The sequence below is a fragment of the Oncorhynchus clarkii genome, chromosome 28 (assembly GCF_045791955.1).
Source record: "Oncorhynchus clarkii lewisi isolate Uvic-CL-2024 chromosome 28, UVic_Ocla_1.0, whole genome shotgun sequence".
NCBI classification, from domain to species: domain Eukaryota; kingdom Metazoa; phylum Chordata; class Actinopteri; order Salmoniformes; family Salmonidae; genus Oncorhynchus; species Oncorhynchus clarkii.
This window is the reverse complement of record NC_092174.1, coordinates 33,600,204-33,622,700: the sequence shown is the minus strand read 5'-3', so window position 1 is coordinate 33,622,700 and position 22,497 is coordinate 33,600,204. Positions and strand designations below refer to the sequence as shown.

Below are 22,497 nucleotides of genomic sequence, written 5' to 3'. Positions count from 1 at the left end.
GACATACAGTCTAGTCCTACAGAATAGTTCTTACATGTATTTACATCAGAAAGCTCCAAGGAAAGGTGTTAGCTCTTTACATACAAGTTTCCACAAATCATAACTATCACAGATCATATTATATATCATTGATATAAAAGCTGTACTGATGTTACTTTATGTTTCGTTTAAGATGACAAGATCAGACAGGATGATTTTGTTATCACGGGTATGTGGTATGAAAGAGTACTCTTTTCTAAAGTATGTCATATGGTATTGTAGTCTGTGTTATAGCATATCTTATGATGAAAAACTGAATATCCTTGAAAGATTCGTTTTTTCCCTCTCCCTTGCCCAAATCCACCTACCCTCTTCTCTCTCTACCCGCCTCTCCTTCTCTCTGGAACCTACCAGTCCAGGGCTGGTTGAGGGGTGTTTAGAGGATGCCCAGGATGCGTCCCACCCACCAACGGCAGGGCATAATGACTCTGCAGGCTACCCTGCACCCGCGGTAGTGGTAGGGCCAGGGTTGGAACCTGTCCAGGGGCTCACAGATCCTCTGGCACGGGGTGTGGCTCCTCCGGCACTCCGTACAGCACACGCCCTGGTGGTCCAGCATGGGGTCAAAGGTCATGGTGCCCTCATCGCCATCCAGGCCACGCTTTATGTTGAGGGACAGATGGGGAGGAAATGCAGATAGAGGGAGACAGAAAGGGAGTGAGAGAGAGAGTGAAATACTGATAATAGCCACATTTTTCAACTCCTCTCTAAACCCATTTATGTCTGTATTAATGTGTTTCTGTGTAGAATTATATTTCTCATTCAATGATTTATCTCAAATGCAAACAGAGTCTGGTTCTGTGTCTGTGGGTGTCTGTTTCTCTCAGGGGAAGGAGAAGGAGGAGCGGTGAGGATTAGGGGAAGTCTGGGGGTCTACACATGGACAGAGTGGCAGGAGGGGAGCAATTTACACTCCTGAAAGGCTCAATGGGACTTTAGTTTGGTATTCTAAAGGGGTTCATGAGGCGCAGACAAGACTCGGCGTGACAGGCAAACACACACACACACGCTCTGAGTGACAGGCGCACTCGCATAATCACACACTGGCATTGTGACCCCAACATCTGCTCCTGCTCACACAGCTGTGCATGCTGGGAGAGAGACGGGACCAGGACAGAAACCATTTGTCAGACACTCAACTGTGAACATAACATTATATATCTGAGAGAGGATGTGGTCTGGCTGTTCGAATAGGCCAGTGGTGACACAGCAAACACTCAATGAAGGCCAAATGTTAGTGCTCTGCTGTGGGAATCTCGAGTAACACAGCATACTGACTGATTGGACGGGGGGACTCACGTGATAGGGGTTCTCGGGGTTAAATTCTGCTTCCGGGTCCACTTCCTCCTCTGCCCCGGGTGCCTGGCGATGCTGATGAGGGGCCGCCCTCCTCTTCCTCTGCCCACCTGGGGAGAGCACAGAGACAGTCAATACACTATGGAAGCCAACACAACATAATTTGACATCTGGTCATTATTGGAGCCACTTTTGAAGGCAGCACACCTACATTGCTAAAACTAATTGCAAAAAACCCTACTAATTGTACTGTTTTGCATATCTCCAGTGCATCATGTTGCTATGTGCATTGCTTGGAGTCACTTTCATAACTTATTGTTGTTCTGTGATAATTTTAAAGGGTCTGATTGGGTACTGTTGGTGTAGGTGTGATGGAGCCAGAAGATTTGCAGGTCTCCACACAAATCACGGATCTTGATGCTGAGGAAGGCAGGGTCAGAGAGGGGCACGTCAGCTGCCACCCAGATCCATGACTGTTCCTCAAATTTAGCAGGGGTCACCTCATCCTGGAGAGAGAAAGACAGGGGGGTTATAAATACACAATAAACATTGAAATGTAAATCATATACAGTGGGGCAAAAAAGTATTTAGTCAGCCACCAATTGTGCAAGTTCTCCCACTTAAAAAGATGAGAGAGGCCTGTAATTTTCATCATAGGTACAATTCAACTATGACACACAAAATGATAGAAAAAAATCCAGAAAATCACATTGTAGTATTTTTTATGAATTTATTTGCAAATTATGGTGGAAAATTAGTATTTGGTCACCTATAAACAAGCAAGATTTCTGGCTCTCACAGACCTGTAACTTCTTCTTTAAGAGGCTCCTCTGTCCTCCACTCGTTACCTGTATTAATGGCACCTGTTTGAACTTGTTATCAGTATAAAAGACACCTGTCCACAACCTCAAACAGTCACACTCCAAACTCCACTATGGCCAAGACCAAAGATCTGTCAAAGGACACCAGAAAAAAAATTGTAGACCTGCACCAGGCTGGGAAGACTGAATCTGCAATAGGTAAGCAGCTTGGTTTGAAGAAATCAACTGTGGGAGCAATTATTAGGAAATGGAAGACATACAAGACCACTGATAATCTCCCTCGATCTGGGGCTCCACGCAAGTTCTCACTCCGTGGGGTCAAAATGATCACAAGAACGGTGAGCAAAAATCCCAGAACCACACGGGGGGACCTAGTGAATGACCTGCAGAGAGCTGGGACCAAAGTAAGTAAAGCCTACCATCAGTAACACACTACGCCGCCGGGGACTCAAATCCTGCAGTGCCAGACGCTGCTTAAGCCAGTACATGTCCAGGCCCGTCTGAAGTTTGCTAGAGAGCATTTGGATGATCCAGAAGAAGATTGGGAGAATGTCATATGGTCAAATAAAACCAAAATATAACTTTTTGGTAAAAACTCAACTCGTCGTGTTTGGAGGACAAAGAATGCTGAGTTGCATCCAAAGAACCCCATACCTACTGTGAAGCATGGGGGTGGAAACATCATGCTTTGGGGGTGTTTTTCTGCAAAGGGACCAGGACGACTGATCCGTGTAAAGGAAATAATGAATGGGGCCATGTATCGTGAGATTTTGAGTGAAAACCTCCTTCCATCAGCAAGGGCATTGAAGATGAAACGTGGCTGGGTCTTTCAGCATGACAATGATCCCAAACACACCGCCCGGGCAACGAAGGAGTGGCTTCGTAAGAAATATTTCAAGGTCCTGGAGTGGCCTAGCCAGTCTCCAGATCTCAACCCCATAGAAAATATTTGGAGGGAGTTGAAAGTCCGTGTTGCCCAGCAACAGCCCCAAAACATCACTGCTCTAGAGGAGATCTGCATGGAGGAATGGGCCAAAATACCAGCAACAGTGTGTGAAAACCTTGTGAAGACTTACAGAAAACGTTTGACCTCTGTTATTGCCAACAAAGGGTATATAACAAAGTATTGAGATAAACTTTTGTTATTGACCAAATACTTATTTTCCACCATAATTTGCTAATAAATTCATTACAAATCCTACAATGTGATTTTCTAGATTTTTTTTTCTCATTTTGTGTGTCATAGTTGAAGTGTACCTATGGTGAAAATTACAGGCCTCTCATCTTTTTAAGTGGGAGAACTTGCACAATTGGTGGCTGACTAAATACTTTTTTGCCCCACTGTAAGTAGCTCTCGACTATACAAAGTTGACAGACATTCACGGGCTCTTAAGGAAAGCCCCTGGACTTACACTATGTTTGACGGACAGTAATTATTTTCCTGTTTAATGGCAATTTTCTGACTCTTGACCCCTTGTCTGGTTTGATATGGTTTGCTCTTTCTCATTCCCCCTTTTCTGTTTAAATATTTTGTATGCTTTCTAAATGAAACCAATAACAAAGTACACATTAAAACAGGGAAATCCCTCATGCTTTTTGTAAATATATAGTTTCTGACCTAGTGTTCATTAGATGTTAGATTTATTGGATGGTCTGCGTTAGGTACTTTATGAAGCCCTGAGGTAGAACTGAGTAGAAAACACAGTTGTTCCAACAATTCGGTGCCTTTTGAGAAAGGTAACTTGGTCAATTTATTTTTGATTTCACCTCATTTTAACATTCTGTCATAAAGAGCACATCTTCAACTTAATGAACAGCACATTTTCCAATTTCATGACGTAAAAAATATAAGTGGCAAATAAAGTAACAGGGTTGACCATAACAGGATGAATGATTTCTTGTTAAATCAGTCATAAACCCCTTTGTGACGGGGAATGGAAGCTTGTTGTCTGCAACAGGGAGTGAAGTAACAGGGTTGACCATAACAGGATGAATGATTTCTTGTTAAATCAGTCATAAACCCCTTTGTGACGGGGAATGGAAGCTTGTTGTCTGCAACAGGGAGTGAAGTAACAGGGTTGACGTGTTATGCTCGACCTGCTTAGTTTTCCACCACAAAACACCAGAAAATGGCCAAAAAGAGTAGAACCATCTCACCTTCTTTAACTCTAGGATTTGACTATTAGATGGTCAATGTTTTTTTTAAATTTTTTTATAGTTTAACCATATTAAAATGAGAGTTCAGTTCACATAACAGGGTTGACCTTAAAATGAGGGACAGATGTAAATGAATCATTAATCACATGAAATAAATAATACTCTTCAGAAGTAACTTTGTCAGAGCAACAAAATAACTAGGGCTTTACAATTTAAACTTGGATAAAATGTGGGACTAAGTGACTGAGCAAGCCTTTAGTCATAACTGTGTGTGGTGACCAGTAGCTACATGACTCAGGCTGGTTCCCAGAGTAGCCCTCTACATATCCTTCATCAACCATCTCCCTGACCACCTTCCTCTGATCAAGCCACGAACTGTCCCTCTCCATCTTTGGAGGATGCACACAGACTTGTCCTCTACTGGTTGACCTAACTATAGCTAGTGAACTCATCATGTATTGCTTGTTTGTTTTTTGCTTTTGAAGAGCTTTCAAATTGTTATCAAAAGTGATTTAGACATTTAATAAATTATTATTATATTAAAATTCTGATTTATTGAATTCTCCAAAGGCAACTTCATTTAATAGCACAGTTTCTACTTAAAATATCAAAGGAACGCAAAGGCACTCATCTCGTGTAATGACTCAGTAGCTCTTCTGTTGATGAAAAAACATTTAGGTTCTCTCCAGTATTTAGGTGCTCAAACAAAGTCAGGAGACATTCACATTAAGTCTACAAGCTGACAGAAAAACATGGCCTACATATTAAAAAGTACATCATCTGATTTTTAGATCAAAAACACACACAGACAGACACAGACACACAGCTAACACTAATAACATGGTAATAACATTGTATTATTAGAGTAATAAACATGTGTTGCTAGTTACTAAACAGGTAATAGATAGTCAGGGGAATGTTATCATCTAACCCAACAGATAATTTTTTCATTTTAAATTATTAGCTTGGGGGACAAACAACAGCAAGGGTCCTCCACTGCAGGACCGATAAGAGTTTATCTGACCCAGTGTGTGTGTGTGTGTGTGTGTGTCACCCCTGCGAGACTGATAAGAGTTTATCTGACCCATATTTCCCATCACTCTAAATTACAGCAGATGACCAGCCTGCAGCTACTATTATAACCACATCTCCCTATCTGAGCCGACCACACACACACACAGTTTGGCACACAGCAGAATAAATAAATGGCTGTTTACAAGGCAGAGAGTAAGGTACTGTGTGTATGTGCGTGTTTGTGAGAAAACAGCCCTGCATGATGTTTAATGATGTGTACATGGTGCATATGCAGCGCTAACTGATTTAAATAATCAGACGGCCTCATTTTGGCACAGGGATAGCTTACACACACACACACACACACCCACACACAGAGAAACACACACAATTACAACTTGCAGCACTGTGACAGCTTGACAGGCTTGTTCAGATGTTGTTAAGATCAGTGTGTTGATCCAACCCACCTCGTCCCAGTTTGGCCAGAGAGCGAGAGTGTGAAAACATGACTCACAAGTAAAAGCAATCTTTCTCTCTGAGAGGCATGTGCTAGTGTGTGTGTGTGCACGTGTGTGTATAGTGCTGAGCGATTCACCGAAATGTATATTTTCCACTTTTTAAACAACTAATGACTTAGGTTAAATTATTTGAATTCAGTTTTTTTCCATGAGCTCATTACGCACATTGCAGCTGTTTCTCTAGAGATAAATAAGTTAAAGCCTGAACTGTGCGAAGTAGTAGGGAGTTGTAGTTTCCAACAGGACAATATTCTACATATTTTAGTGCAGAAAAGATGGTAATTAACTACAATGACCATAATCCATTGCGCGCCTACTTGTCCGGTCTGTGTTTCTTTTACACCTGCTATGTAAAAGAGACTGCAGGATCGGAGAGGGATAGAGAGCAGTTGCTTTGCGAGGTATTTCTACCTGAAAATACATGATCTAAGTGATCGATAGTTATATTCAGCAGTCATAAAGGCATGCCTTATTTACTTTGAAGATCTACCTAAATAGTGATTTTGTAAAGTAAAGTAAAATACACAACAACTGAACTATTTTATTATTTTATTAAAGTAATGTGAATAAATGATGGCTAATAAGAGATAAGCAGTAATGGGCAGTCACTACCATCATAGTGTCACGCCCTGGCCATAGAGAGGCTTTTTATTCTCTATTTTGGTTAGGCCAGGGTGTGACTAGGGTGGGCATTCTTTGTCCTTTTTTCTATGTTTTGTATTTCTATGTCGTGGCCTGGTATGGTTCTCAATCAAGGACAGCTGTCTATCGTTGTCTCTGATTGAGAACCATACTTAGGTACCCTTTTCCCCCACCTGTTTTGTGGGAAGTTGACTTTGTTCAGGGCACATAGTGCCAAGACTCACGGTTTGGTTTGGTTTGGTTTGGTTGGCGTCATTTTTAATCAAAAGAAAATGTACGCTTACTATGCTGCACCTTGGTCCTCACCTTCTTCCCACGACAGCCGTGTGTCACGCCCTGGCCTTAGTTATCTTTGTTTTCTTTAGTTTGGTTAGGCCAGGGTGTGACATGGGTTATGTATGGTTTTTGTCTCATCTAGGGTGTTTTCTTGTCTAGGCGTTTGTATGTTTATGGGGCTGTCTCCTGTCTAGTTAAATTGTATGTCTATGGTTGCCTAGATTGGTTCTCAATTAGAGGCAGCTGTCTAGCGTTGTCTCTGATTGGGAACCATATTTAGGCAGCCATATTCTTTGGGTATTTTGTGGGTGATTGTTTCCTGTGTCAGTGTTCCACATGGAACTGTTTCATTGCCAGTTCACTTTATTATTTTGTATCTGTGTTCATGTTTAGTTTCTTATTAAAAACCATGGACACCTACCACGCTGCGTATCGGTCCGATCCTTGTTTCACCTCTTCAGAGGAGGAAATCTGCAGTGACACATGGGACATTCACTAATGGTTTTTTTCTATGTTACAGCATTCAACCCAAATAATGACTAGTACATTAAGTGGTTTTAAAAAAAAATTGAAAGCGAAATTGAAAACTGTGATTATTTAAATAATCAAACCGAACAGACCTCAAAGCACCAATCTTTCAGCACTAGTGTGTGTGAGGCTCCACAGCTCACAGTCCACCTCCCCATTCTTCCACTAGCTCTCTGATAATCTGACAGCTGCTAACAGGACTTTAAAGCCTCCTTGTATGTGAGCTGGTGGCTGCTTCTCCTGACTGCAGGGTTACTGGCTCATGACCTTCTCTGGCTGTTCATTAAGTTGCTACATTAAGGGGAAAAAACAACACCAGTATACAGTAGAGGAACATGAATAGATGATATGTTCACCATCAAATACTCCTAAACTGGCTTCACCCTGAGAGAAATGGACAACATGACAGTCAGGGCTATAACACATGACTTGGGGCATAGGGGGTGGGGAGTCCCTTGTGTCAGCTGAGGCCAGATCACAGGTCTGGTTTGGGTATCGTTTGTGGCAGAGGAGCCCCCCCAGGCCAGAGAGAGAGCTCATGTTTGGGTCTGGATGCCAATCTACTACAATCTCTTCCTTTCCCTTTACAAGCCCTCAGGCTAAACACATCCAGGCCAACTAACCACACACACACCGCCACGGCAGACACATCCACACACCGCTAACCCAGCCAGAGTCAACCACTCAGTTCATCTTAGATCTGTCCTGTAAACGCTTAAATGACCTCAGTCCCTATACCTACCCCGCACCCCCAACCCTCAGACAATGTTAACCGTGTCTGACAGTTGATAGGTGTGTGTCGTGGTCAGATAGGTAACACAGAACTTCTTTGACCTGATACCTTCACCTTTAGACAGAGACACACACAGGAAGGTGATGAGTGAAGTAACACGCAAGTGTTAGAGTGAGTGAAAGAGAGGGAGGGAGAGAGAGACAGAGGCACTGGCGTACAGGACACACCCACAGCCCCAACAAGGCTGAGGGACCCATGAGATCTGCGGGCCCATGTGCCTGTCATCAATGTCTATTTATTTTTTTCATGTAATAAATCATTTTGACAGTAACCTTCTAAAAATACATTTATTCATATACCTTTTTTGATTTCCATATGTACCAGGAAGATAAGTGTTTGTTTCTTGGGCTTCAGGAATGTGACTGAAAAAGTTCCTCAGGCCTTGAAAAAGAAACATTTAAACTGATTGAAAGTATAAGGGGGATATCCATGAACAAATGTGGTGATCAAGGCTACGATGGTGACAGTGCAATGAGTGGAGCTTAATCAGGTGTTCTAAAGTTCATATCAGACGGAGAGCCTAATGCTTCTTATGTAGTTCTTTATGAGTTTTAGTTTAGAGAATGAGCTCTTTGCAGAACCGACAGTTACAGGGATGGTAAAAACAGCTTGATTGCCGTAGCAACATCAGGGAAACTAGGCAGAAGGGAGGAGTGCTAATATTAAAGCAGTTTTGCAATATCTTTAATTGCGTTTCTCATTCTCCTTAATTGCTGGCCGCAACCTGGACCTACAGGCCGTGGGGAAAACCTTTGCACACAAAAAAGGAGTACTTCAGAAGACCAAGGAAGTCTCAAGTTGGATTTCATTTGTTTTAGGCCTCATTTAATTTTCCTTCAATATTGCAGTCCATTTGTGTAGGCTATTAGCGAGACAATAAATAGTAGCTGAATTTATCCTCAAGGCAACTACTTTTTTCCTCATTGTTAGGCTATTTGATGTGTCATTTTTATAAAAAGATTATAAATAGCACCTAAATCGCAGCTAAAGACACTATAGATGGTATTATACAGTACCAGTCAACAGTTTGGACACACCTACTCATTTCAGGGTTTTTCTTTATTTTTACTATATTCTACATTGTAGAATAATAGTGAAGACATCAAAACTTTTAAATAACATATGAAACACATACGGACAAATCAAATATATTTTATATTTGAGACTCTTCAAAGTAGCCAACATTTGCCTTGATGACAACTTTGTACACTCTTGGCATTCTCTCAACCAGCTTCATGAGGTAGCCATCTGGGATGCATTTCAATTAACAGGTGTGCCTCGTTAAAAGGTAATTGTTGAATTTCTTTCCTTCTTAACGTGTTTGAGCCAATCAGTTGTGATGTGACAAGGTGGGGGTGGTATACAGAAGATTTGGTAAAAGACCAAGGCCATATTATTGCTAGAACAGCTCAAATAAGCAAAGACAAATGACAGTCCATCATTACTTTAAGACATGAAGGTCAGTCAATACAGAACAGTTCAAGAGCTTTTAAAGTGTCTTCAAGTGCAGTCGCAAAAACCATCAAGCTATATGATGAAACTGGCTCTCATGAGGACCGCCACAGGAGAGGAAGACCCAGAGTTACCTTTGCTGCAGAGGATAAGTTCATTAGAATTACCAGCCTCAGAAATTGCAGCCCAAATAAATGTTTCACAAAGTTCAAGTAAAAGACACATCTCAACATTAACTGTTCAGAGACAGCGTGAATCAGGCCTTTGTGGTAAAATTGCTGCAAAGAAACCATTACCAAAGGACACCAGTAAGAAGAAGAGACTTACTTGGGCCAAGAAACATGAGCAATGGACATTAGACTGGTGGAAATTTGTCCTTTGGTCTGATGAGTTCAAATTAGATTTTTGGTTCCAACCGCTGTGTCTTTGCGAGATACAGAGTAGGTGAACGGATGATCTCTGCATGTGTGGTTCCCTGGAGGAGGAGGAAGAGGAGGTGTGATGGTGCATTGCTGGTGACACTGTCAGTGATTTAGTTAGAATTCAAGACACACTTAATCAGCATGGCTACCACAGCATTCTGCAGCAATACGCCATCCAATCTGGTTTGTGCTTAGTGGGACTATCATTTGTTTTTCAACAGGACAATGACTCAACACCTCCAGGCTGTGTAAGGGCTATTTTACCAAGAAGGAGAGTGATCGAGTGCTTCGTCAGATGACCTGGCCTCCATAATCACCTGACCACAACCCAATTGAGATGGGTTTTTTTTATTCTACAATGTAGAAAATAGTTTAAAATTGTCACGAATATCACCGAAAGTGTTCGAGCGCCTTCCTGTTCGGGTGGCGGTCGTCGTCGCCGGTCTACTAGTTTTGTCTAATTGTTTTCACCTGTTCCTTGTTGGGATTTTTGGGTTGGGGTTATTTAAGTTCGATTAGCCCGCTTGTGTTTGTGCGGGCATGTTGCTGTATATGTAAGAGGTGTATTGATTATTGTTGGGTTTTCGCTGTCCGGGTTATACCAGTGATACTTGGGTTGTGTTTTACGCCTGTGTTCGGCGTCACCCATTGTACGCGTTCCTGTTTTTGGACATTAAAGCGTTTTCCCCTCGAATCTTCTGCTCTCTGCGCCTGACTCCACACCCATCACTCTTCGAGCGTTACAAAAATAAAGAAAAACTTTTGAATGAGAAGGTGTGTCCAGACTTTGGACTGGTACAGTAGCTAAAGATAATACACTTTATAATGAAACAATCCCTACTAAGCTAGTGTTTTGAGGGGGGATTCAAAGTATTTTTTTTACATTAATAGACTGGTTTTACTTTCTATCCAAGCTGTGAGAAGGCGAGGACAGCTCATGTCATGCAGGTTCAGGTAGCATATATATTCAGCTGTATATTAAAAAAAAAAAATTGGTAGCTGATTAGTATTCTGTTGTATCGAAAATTAATTTGACAATCTGCATTGTTTGAATTTCGAACTTTAATTAGTGAATTATACACTGCTCAAAAAAATAAAGGGAACACTAAAAAAACACATCCTAGATCTGAATGAATGAAATATTCTTATTAAATACTTTTTTCTTTACATAGTTGAATATGCTGACAACAAAATCACACAAAAATGATCAATGGAAATCAAATTTATCAACCCATGGAGGTCTGGATTTGGAGTCACACTCAAAATTAAAGTGGAAAACCACACTACAGGCTGATCCAACTTTGATGTCATGTCCTTAAAACAAGTCAAAATGAGGCTCAGTAGTGTGTGTGGCCTCCACGTGCCTGTATGACCTCCCTACAACGCCTGGGCATGCTCCTGATGAGGTGGCGGATGGTCTCCTGAGGGATCTCCTCCCAGACCTTGACTAAAGCATCCGCCAACTCCTGGACAGTCTGTGGTGCAACGTGGCGTTGGTGGATGGAGCGAGACATGATGTCCCAGATGTGCTCAATTGGATTCAGGTCTGGGGAACGGGCGGGCCAGTCCATAGCAGCAATGCCTTCCTCTTGCAGGAACTGCTGACACACTCCAGCCACATGAGGTCTAGCATTGTCTTGCATTAGGAGGAACCCAGGGCCAACCGCACCAGCATATGGTCTCACAAGGGGTCTGAGGATCTCATCTCGGTACCTAATGGCAGTCAGGCTACCTCTGGCGAGCACATGGAGGGCTGTGCGGGCCCCCAAAGAAATGCCACCCCACACCATAATTGACCCTCCGCCAAACCGGTAATGCTGGAGGATGTTGCAGGCAGCAGAACGTTCTCCACGGCATCTCCAGACTGTCACGTCTGTCACATGTGCTCAGTGTGAACCTGCTTTCATCTGTGAAAAGCACAGGGCGCCAGTGGCGAATTTGCCAATCTTGGTGTTCTCTCGCAAATGAAAAACGTCCTGCACGGTGTTGGACTGTAAGCACAACCCCCACCTGTGGACGTCGGGCCCTCATACCACCCTCATGGAGTCTGTTTCTGACCGTTTGAGCAGACACATGCACATTTGTGGCCTGCTGGAGGTCATTTTGCAGTGCTCTGGCAGTGCTTCTCCTGCTCCTCCTTGCACAAAGGCGGAGGTAGCGGCCCTGCTGCTGGGTTGTTGCCCTCCTACGGCCTCCTCCACGTCTCCTGATGTACTGGCCTGTCTCCTGGTAGCGCCTCCATGCTCTGGACACTACGCTGACAGACACAGCAAACCTTCTTGCCACAGCTCGCATTGATGTGCCATCCTGGATGAGCTGCACTACCTGAGCCACTTGTGTGGGTTGTAGACTCCGTCTCATGCTACCACTAGAGTGAAAGCACCGCCAGCATTCAAAAGTGACCAAAACATCAGCCAGGAAGCATAGGAACTGAGAAGTGGTCTGTGGTCCCCACCTGCAGAACCACTCCTTTATTGGGGTTGTCTTGCTAATTGTCTATAATTTCCACCTGTTGTCTATTCCATTTGCACAACAGCATGTGAAATTTATTGTCAATCAGTGTTGCTTCCTAAGTGGACAGTCAGCATTGTGATACCGTGTATAGCTTCGTGAAATGTCAGCATTGTGATACCGTGTATAGCTTCGTGAAATGTCAGCATTGTGATACCGTGTATAGCTTTGTGAAATGTCAGCATTGTGATACCGTGTATACCTTCATGAAATGTCAGCATTGTGATACCGTGTATAGCTTCGTGAAATGTCAGCATTGTGATACCGTGTATAGCTTTGTGAAATGTCAGCATTGTGATACCATGTATACCTTCGTGAAATGTCAGCATTGTCATACCGTGTATATTTTCGTGAAATGTCAGCATTGTGATACCGTGTATACCTTCGTGAAATGTCAGCATTGTGATACCGTGTATAGCTTCGTGAAATGTCAGCATTGTGATACCGTGTATAGCTTCGTGAAATGTCAGCATTGTGATACCGTGTATAGCTTCGTGAAATGTCAGCATTGTGATACCGTGTATAGCTTTGTGACATGTCAGCATTGTGATACCGTGTATAGCTTCGTGAAATGTTAGGCTTAACCTGAGAAAATGACGACCAAATAGGCCTACCAATAAACATTAGCTAAAACAAACGGCGACCTTGCCAGGGGCCCCAGAGAAACTGTGTTACGCCTCTGGACAGAGGGAGAGGGAGACTGGATAGGGAGAGGCAGTAGGAGAGCTGAGGTCATTCCTACCAGGTCGAACAGAAGTGAGTCTTTGTTGAGAGTTTTCACATCAGGCAGGTGAGCTTTGACCTGGGTCTTAATGTAACACTTCTCTCCTCCAGCTAAACGGACACCAGTTATACCCTGGAGATAGAGAGATTGAAGAGAGCAAATGGATTATAACAAAAGCATTTAAAATTGAATGAGAAATGTGCATCCAACATGTTACATAATTACTTTAATGTACCATTGGAATTAGAATGTTTTGTTGTCGTTGTCATTGCTGTTGTTCTTTCAAACTTGCAACCTGGAAGTCGTGGACCTCCACCGCCTCACCATTTCCGCTGCCGGGGGGAATCCCTCTATGTTGTTGGTACCATCAATCTCCACAGAGCCCTCCTCCACCTTACCTTTAATACTCATGCTGTAGTGGACGTTGTTGAACTGCCACACACACACACGCACACACACACACACACACACACACACACACACACACACACACACACACACACACACACACACACACACACACACACACACACACACACACACACACACACATGGATGGAGAAGGAATCATAGTTTTGTGCGAGGTTGTACGAGGTGACCATTGTTTAATTTGAGATTTTAGCATCTAGTTTAGTTCAAGTTAGTTTTTAGACTTGATTTATTATTTTTTATTTAGTTTCAGTTTGATAAAAATCTTTGTATTTCATTTTTATATTATTTACTGTTAGGGATAGAAGGTAGCCTAGGCGTGGGAGACTAGGAGGCATGTATGTGTTTTGGGCCTGTAGTTGGACCGCAGAGTGAAGGAAAAGCAGCCAACAAGTTCTCAGTATATGTGGGAACTCCTTCAAGACTGCTGGAAAAGCATTCCAGGTGAAGCTGGTTAAGAGAATGCCAAGAGTGTGCAAAGCTGTCATGAAGGCAAAGGGTAGCTACTTTGAAGAATTTCAATAAAAAATATATTATGATTTGTTTAACACTTTTTTGGTTACTACATGATTCCATATGTGTTATTTCATAGTTTGTATGTCTCCACAATAAAACAAAAGGTTTTATAGTTATTATGACACCTCCAATGTGGGGCTCTATTTCCTACCGCCATCGCATGTTCGCTCTTCTTTCAAACTACCCGTGAGTTCTATTGGCTGCTGTATTTAACTTTCAGGTAACAAGAGCTTGCATCCCTCTTCAAATAATCTGTTGGTATAAGAAATGCTGAAAAAAATGATGTCCGACAAGCTATTCTAGTCTAGCTTTTCCTGCCTGGGACTCCAAGAGCTACAGAGCATATTTTAAGGAGAGAGGTCAGCGGAGGTGCGTATTCCCAAGAGACAGAGGTTATAAGTTAGAAGCTTATTATGCATCACCCATCATTAATTAGCTAAACATAAGGCTAATACTGCATGGAATATATTTCTTGGAAGACGTAGGCTATGACATGTATATATCAATCTAGAACAGGATTATCTATTTTGGAATCAATTTGAATGTAGTTGATGGAGAGAGAGAAAGAATGCGAGAGAGTGCTTACGTGTTCACTGATTTAAAACAACGATATTTGATTGTAAAACTCTGACTCTGAAATAAATGTAAAAATCTTTATAATAAAAAAAACAAGGTGAGCCCTGAAAGCCAGATGGAGATGGGTAAATTCGGTCTTTGTATTACTGTAGCATAGACAATGCTTCAGCAAATGCAAGCCTACCTGTCACACGAAATGTTACCATGATGAAATGATAGGTTTACAATACATTGTGAACTGCGCTCCATACTGAGATGGGCTGTCTGTCCCCATCCTGAGCGTTGATTCAACATGCAGAGGCCGTAGAGAAACCAGATTTAGACATCACATATAATTTACCAGTTCCATTTCACTCCATGCTGTTCAAAAAATAATTTATTGTAATTTGCCGGTTTCTCGCAGTTACTTAATTAAGGGGGAGGTTTTGGGTGGTAAATCCCTGTAAATCTCGATAACCGGGTTCCCGCCATTCAACCCTAATCGGGATATGTAATAGAGTAGCAGCAGCGTAAGTGAAGTGTGAAATTGTGTCTGTGTGAGTGTGCGTGTGGCGTCAATATGCATGTGTGTGTGTATTTTGTGCGTGTGAGTGTATGTAGTGTGTGTGCTTGGGGGTAGAAGCTGTTCAGGTGCCTTTTGGTCCCAGACTTGGCGCTCTGGTACCGCCAGTGATGATGTACGCACTACTCTCTGTAGCGCTTTGCGGTCGCATGCAGAGTAGTTGCCATACCAAGCAGTGATGCAGCCAGTCAAGAGTCTCTAAATGGATCAGCTATATATCGTTTTGAGGATCTGAGGGCCCATGCCAAATATTTTCAGCCTACTGAGGGTGAAGAGGGGTTGTAATGACCTCTTCACAATTGAGTTGGTGTGTTCGGACCATGATAGGTCTTTAGTGATGTGGACACTGAGGAACTTGAAGCTTTCGACCCGATCCACTACAGCCTCGTCAAAATGAAAGGGGCATGTTCGACCCTCCATTTCCTGTAGTCCACAATAAGCTCTTTCGTTTTGCACACGTTGAGGCAGAGGTTGTTGTCCTGGCACTGCAATGCCAGGACTCTGATCTCCTCCCTATAGGCTGTCTCATCATTGTCAGTGATCAGGCATACCACCGTTGTGTCGTCGGCACACTTATTGATGGTGTTGGAGTCATGCGCGGCAAACCCCCGTGTTCAGCGTGGCGGATGTTTTGCAGCCTACCCTCACCACCTGGGGGTGGCCCGTCAGGAAGTCCAGGGAGGTGTTCAGTCCCAGGGTCCTTAGCTTAGTGATGAGCTTGGAGAGCACTATGGTGTTGAACGCTGAGCTGTAGTCAATGAACAGCATTCTCATAAACAGTAGCTGTTCCTTTTGTCCAGGTGGGAAAGGACAGTGTAGAGTGCAATAGAGATTGCATCATCTGTGGATCTGTTGGGGTGGTATGCAAATTGGAGTGGGTCCAGGATTTTTGGGATGATGGTGTTGATGTGAGCCTTGACCAGCCTTTCAAAGCATTTCATGGCTACAGATGTGAGTTCTACGGGTCGGTAGTCATTTAGACAGGTCACCTTGGTGGTTTGAACTATGGTGGTTTGCTTGAAACATGTAGATGTTACAGACTGGGTCAGAGAGAGGTTGAAAATGTCAGTGAAGACACTTGCCAGCTGGTCAGCGCATGCTCTGAGTACGTGTCCTGGTAATCCATTTGGGTCTGCAGCCTTGTGAATGTTAAGCTGCTTAAAAGTCTCACTCTGATAGGCTAAGGAGAGAGTAATCACACAGTCATTCCGAACAGCTGGAGCTCTCACGCATGGTTTAGTGTTGCTTGCCTCGAAGCAAGCATAGAAGGCATTTCAAATCAAATCAAATTGTATTGGTCAAATACACATTTTTAGCAGATGTTATTGCAGGTGTAGCAAAATGCTTATGCTTCTAGCTCTGGCAGTGCTGTAATATCTAACAAGTGATATACTGTATAACAACTACACAACATATACCCAAAACACACAAATCTCACACAAATATATAAATACATGGACGAGCAATGTCAGAGCAGCCTAGAATAAGATACAGTAGAATAGTATATGATACAGTATATACATATGAGATGGGTAATACAAGTTATGTAGACATTATTAAAGTGACTAGTGTTCCATTTATTAAAGTGGCCAATGATTTCATGTCTATGTAGGCAGCCTCTATGTACTAGTGTTGGCTATTTAACAGTCTGAGACAAGAGCGTTTTTTCAGTCTATCTGTCCCAGCTTTGATGCTGGGCTCTGACCTCGCCTTTTGGATTATAGCGGGGTTAACAGGCAGTGGCTTGGGTGGTTGTTGTCCTTAATGATATTTTTGGCCTTCCTGTGACATCGGGTGCTGTAGGTGTCCTGGAGGGCAGGTAGTTTGTTCCCGATGATGCGTTGGGCAGAATGCACTACCCTCTGGAGAGCCCTGCGGTTGCGGGTAGTGCAGTTACCCTATCAAGAAGGTGATACAGCCCAATAGGATGCTCTCAATTGTGCATCTGTAAAGATTTGTGAGAGTTTTAGGTGACAAGCCATATTTCTTCAGTCTCCTGAGGTTGAAGAAGCACTGTTGCACCTTCTCCACCACACTGTCTGTGTGAGTGGACCATTTCAGTCTGTCAGTGATGTGTACGCTGAGGAACTTGTAGCTTTCCACCTTCTCCACTGCGGTCCCGTCGATGTGGATAGGGGGGTGCTGTTTCCTGAAGTCCACGATCATCTCCTTTGTTTTATTGATGTTGGGTGAGAGGTTATTTTCCTGGCACCACACTCCCAGAGCCCTCATCTCCTCCCTATAAGCTGTCTCGTCATTGTTGGTAATCAAGCCTACTACTGTTGTGTCGTCTGCAAACTTGATGATTGAGTGGGAGGTGAGCTTGGCCATGTAGTCATGGCTGAACAGGGAGTACAGGAGGGGACTGAGCACACACCCTTGTGAGGCTCCAGTGTTGAGGATAATCAAAGGTGTTGTTTCCTACCTTCACCACCTGGGGGCGGCCTGTCAGGAAGTCCAAGACCCAGTTGCACGGGGCGGGGTTCAGTCCCAGGGCCTTGAGCTTAATGATAGGCTTGGAGGGTACTATGGTGTTGAATGCTGAGACATAGTCAATGAACAGCATTATTACTCTTATTCCTCCTCTTGTCTAGATGGGATAGGACAGTGTGCAGGGTGATGGGATTGCATCATCTGTGGATCTATTGGGGCGTTAAGAAAATTGAAGTGGGTCTAGGGCGACAGGTAAGCTGGAGGTGATATGATCCTTCACTAGTCTCTCAAAGCACTTCATGATGACAGAAGTGATACTAAAGTGCTACGGGGCGACAGTCATTTAGTTCAGTTACCTTTGTTTTCTTGGGTACAGGAAAAATGGTGGCCATCTTGAAGCATGTGGGGACAGCAGACTGGGACAGGGAGATATTGAATGTGTCCGTAAACACACAGCCAGCTGGTCTGCGCATCCTCTGAGGACGCGGCTAGGGATGCCGTCTGGGCCGGCAGCCTGGCGAGGGTTAACACGCTTAAACGTCTTACTCACATTGGCCATGGAGAAGGAGAGCCCACAGTCCTTGGTAACGGGTCGCGTCGGTGGCACAGTGTTATCCTCAAAGCGGGCAAAGATTAGTGTCCAGATTAGTGTCCTGCTCATGAAAGCGGCAGCTCTAGCCTTTAGCTCAGTGCGGATGTTGCCTTTAATCCATGGATTCTGGTTGGGATAGGTACATATGGTCACTGTGGGGACAATGTTGTTGATGCACTTATTAATGAAGCCAGTAACTGATGTGCCAGTAGATGAATCCCGGAACATATTCAAGTCTGTGCTAGCAAAATAGTCCTGTAGCGTAGTATCCGCTTCATCGGACCACTTCTGAGCACGTCACTTGTACTTCCTGTTTGAGTTTTTGCTTGTAAGAAGGAATCAGGAGGATATAGTTATGGTCCGATTTGCCAAATTGAGGGTGGGGGAGAGCTTTGTATGCCTCTCTGTGTGTGGAATAAGGTGATAGAAATGAGGTAAAACAGATTTCAGTTTTCCCGCAATAAAATCACCGGCCACTAGGAGCGCCGTCTCCGAATGAGCATTTTCTTGTTTGCTTATGGCTCTATACAGCTCATTTAGTGCGGTCTTACTGCCAGCAGCGGTTTGTGGTGGTAAATAGACAGCTGCGAAAAATACAGATGAAAACTCTCTTGGTAAATAATATGGTCTACAGCTTATCACTTAGGTGAGCAGAACCTTGAGACCCCCTTAATATTAGAGATAGTGCACCAGCTGACACACACCACCCCCCTGATCTTACCGGACTCCGTTCTGTCCTGAATAGAAAAACCAGCTAGATGTATATTATCCATGTCCTTTTTCAGCCATGTCTCTGAGAAGCGTAGTGAATTATAGTTTGTAATGTCTCATTGATGGGATAGTCTCGAATGGAGCTCATCCAGTTTATTCTCCAACGATTGTGCACGTCAATAGAACAGAGGGTAGAGGCGATTTAGTAATTCTCTGACTGTAGGCTCATCACTGTGCCCTCGCGCCGACCTCTATAGCACCGTCTTTGCCTTCTTTGAGTGTCGGAGAGTAGGGCTTCTTTCACTTCCGAATCATTGAAGTAGAAGTCCCCGTCCAAATTGAGGTTAGTGATAGCTGTTCTGATGTCCAGAAGCTGTTTTCGGTCATAGGAAACGACAGCGGAAACATTATGTTAAAAAAAAGTTAAGAGCAGTGCAAAAGAAATACACAAAATAGGACAATTGGTCAGGAGCCTGTAAAACGGCTGCCATTCCTCTGTGAGAGCATGCACAGTGCCATTGAGGCCCTCTCCATCTTGAAATAGTCCATTTTCTTCTTTTGAAGTAAAATTCATTGGCTGATCCATCCTGATGTCACGATTCCAACCGGGTCATCAGGTCATGCCAACAGGGTCATCTGGAGGGATCAGTCAATGAAGTTGGAAGTCCCGCCCAATTGTCTAAATCAAAACGGTAAAAATCCTCAATGGCGCTGCCCATGCTAACAGGCTTTTGGCCAGTAGAGGACTCCGTACAACTTCATGGCCAGGACATGGATTTATTTGGTTAGGTTTAAGTCTAGTCTGGTGCAAGAATTATGATGGAAGGAAACTGTCTTGCCCATGTTTACACAAATCTAATGCTTTTTTGAAACTTGAATAGTAGAATAATCAAGTACCTTTACCTTTATCTCACTGAAAGAGAGGGGGAAAAACAAATGAAGTCATGGCACATTTGACATGTTATGTTTTGTAATATTAAACATGTATCACATGTAACCCCTTCCAATAGGGTTAATAAAAACAGCTACAACAACAGCAAAAACATAAGCAATACAACAAGTCATCACAACTCTATCAGTTCACAGCCATGCAGCTTGTGTGTTTCTGTTCTACCAAACAAGATGTTCTGTTTTGCAACAGTAGTTGACCGAAACTGGGTGCCCCAAGGTTTAGAAGGCACGTCACCACATCAGACAGCAACTAGCTGTCAGTCTGAAGTTGATCAGTGTGGCATGCGAACGGCTCCTGCAACTTCAGAAGTTGTTTTAGCTTGGCCCAGTCACACTCCGTGCTTGCCCTCTGATTTCTTCCCTGTTAGGTAGTGATAGCTAGGGATAGCGATGCACAAGCTAAGCCTATGTGAAACATTGGCATCTACTGGCAGCATTTAGCTGTCAGATTCAGAAGCTCAAAAACCCCATTCAAAAACCAGCTTGAAAACCCCATTCAAAAACCAGCTTGAAAACCCCATTCAAAAACCAGCTTGAAAACCCCATTCAAAAACCGGCTTGAAAACCCCATTCAAAAACCAGCTTGAAAACCCCATTCAAAAACCAGCTTGAAAACCCCATTCAAAAACCGGCTTGAAAACCCCATTCAAAAACCAGCTTGAAAACCCCATTCAAAAACCGGCTTGAAAACCCCATTCAAAAACCAGCTTGAAAACCCCATTCAAAAACCAGCTTGAAAACCCCATTCAAAAACCGGCTTGAAAACCCCATTTGATTTTGGAAGTTTAGAAGAACAAAACTCAAACTAAACATAACTGATCATTTATTTTATTTTACACTGAACAAAAAATATATAAACTCAACATGTGAGTTGTTGGTCCCATATTTCATGAGCTGAAATAAATAAAAAACGGAAATGTTCCATATGCACAAAAAGCTTATCTGTTTATCTGCACAAATCTGTTTACAACCCTGTTAGTGAGCATTTCTACTTTGCCAATAAATCCACACACCTGACAGGTGTGACATATCAAGGAACTGATTAAACAACATGATCATTACAAAGTTGCACCTAGTGCTGGGGACAATAAAAGGTCACTTTAAAACGTGTAGTTTTGTAACACAACACAATGCCACAGATGTCTTGAGGGAACGTGCAGTTGGCATGCTGACTGCAGGAATGTCCACCAGAGCTGTTGCCAGAGAATTCAATGTTAATTGCTCTACCATAAGCTGCCTCCAACGTCATTTTAGAGAATTTGGCATTAAGTGATCTCCACATCCGACTTCACCTGCGGGATCGTCTGAGGGGGTTTGTGGGGGGCGTGGGTATTTCTGTCTGTAATAAAGCCCTTTTGTGTGGAAAAATCTGTCTGATTGGCTGGGCCTGGCTCCCCTGTGGGCCACCCATGACTGCACCCCTGCCCAGTCATGTGAAATCCATAGAGAAAGTAAATCCATAGAGAAAGTCAAAGAAAGTCATTTCAGTATAGTTTTAGTTTTTGTAATATTTTCATTTTTATTTTAGTTTCAGTTTTAAAAGTGGGTTTCCAATTTTCATTTTTATTTTAGTTTCAGTTTTAAAAGTGGGTTTCCAATTTTAGTTTTTATTTTAGTTTCAGTTTTAAAAGTGGGTTTCCAATTTTAGTTTTTATTTTAGTTTCAGTTTTCGTTTACTGTGTGTGAGAGAGAAGGGGGGTGTAGATTCTATATATGGCTAGTGGGGAGGTTCATAATGGGTGTTTTGTTTACATTCCCCCATCCACATCCTAGAAACAGCAAGACAAACAGGCACAGACAGACACTACCCTGCACCCAAAGCCTACACATTTAAACGCATTGAAAAATTCCTAACAAAATATTTTTAAAGTAGCAAGGGCCTACTGCGCTCACACCTCTCGACCCCGGTACATCAGCAGGACCCTCAGTCTCAGAACATACACGGCTTCTATTCAGCTACCCTCTTGACTCTTGAAAAACAAGAGTCGCTGGCTGGTTCAAGGCCCAATGTTTCTTGAACTCGCTATCGTCAGAGGGACTAATGTTTAAATGCTTACATGGTTGTTGTTGTTGTTCCAGAAGTAAAACGCTCCGATAGCCCCGAACAGCAGCAGAATTGCCTCGGCGATAAGGACCACAATCCTGGGTCGTCAGCAGGCGGCTGGTGGCAGCCGGTTTAACGGCCACAGCAGTGTATGCCTGCGGTGAACACATGAACCATTTACACATGAATGCCACCTACACAAAGTTCATAAAGTGTTTATAATGAGTTGCGCTTATAAAAGTTCAGTTCAACCACAACACCTCCCTCAGAATGAGCAGGTGTCTTTGTGGAATGTCCAAACAAAGTTTTCTGAGAGTAGTCTATCTGGCGCACTTTACAAGCAAAGATATATGATATAGGCTGCTTACTGGTGGCATAAACTGTTGCAGGTCATTGGGTCTCGCTAAGGCGATGGGCTCTTTCTCTGAACACCCGGCCATGGCTGCGAATGGGTCTGAGAGCCTGAGCAAAGGTCTCTCTCTCTTCTCTC

General features: G+C 43.2%; 1 pseudogene; it reads right to left on the bottom strand.

The window, feature by feature from the left end:
- Positions 1-415: 415 nt before the first annotated feature.
- LOC139387394 (leukocyte cell-derived chemotaxin 1-like) lies at positions 416-22,447 on the bottom strand (annotated as a pseudogene).
- Between the last annotated feature and the right edge of the window lie 50 nt (positions 22,448-22,497).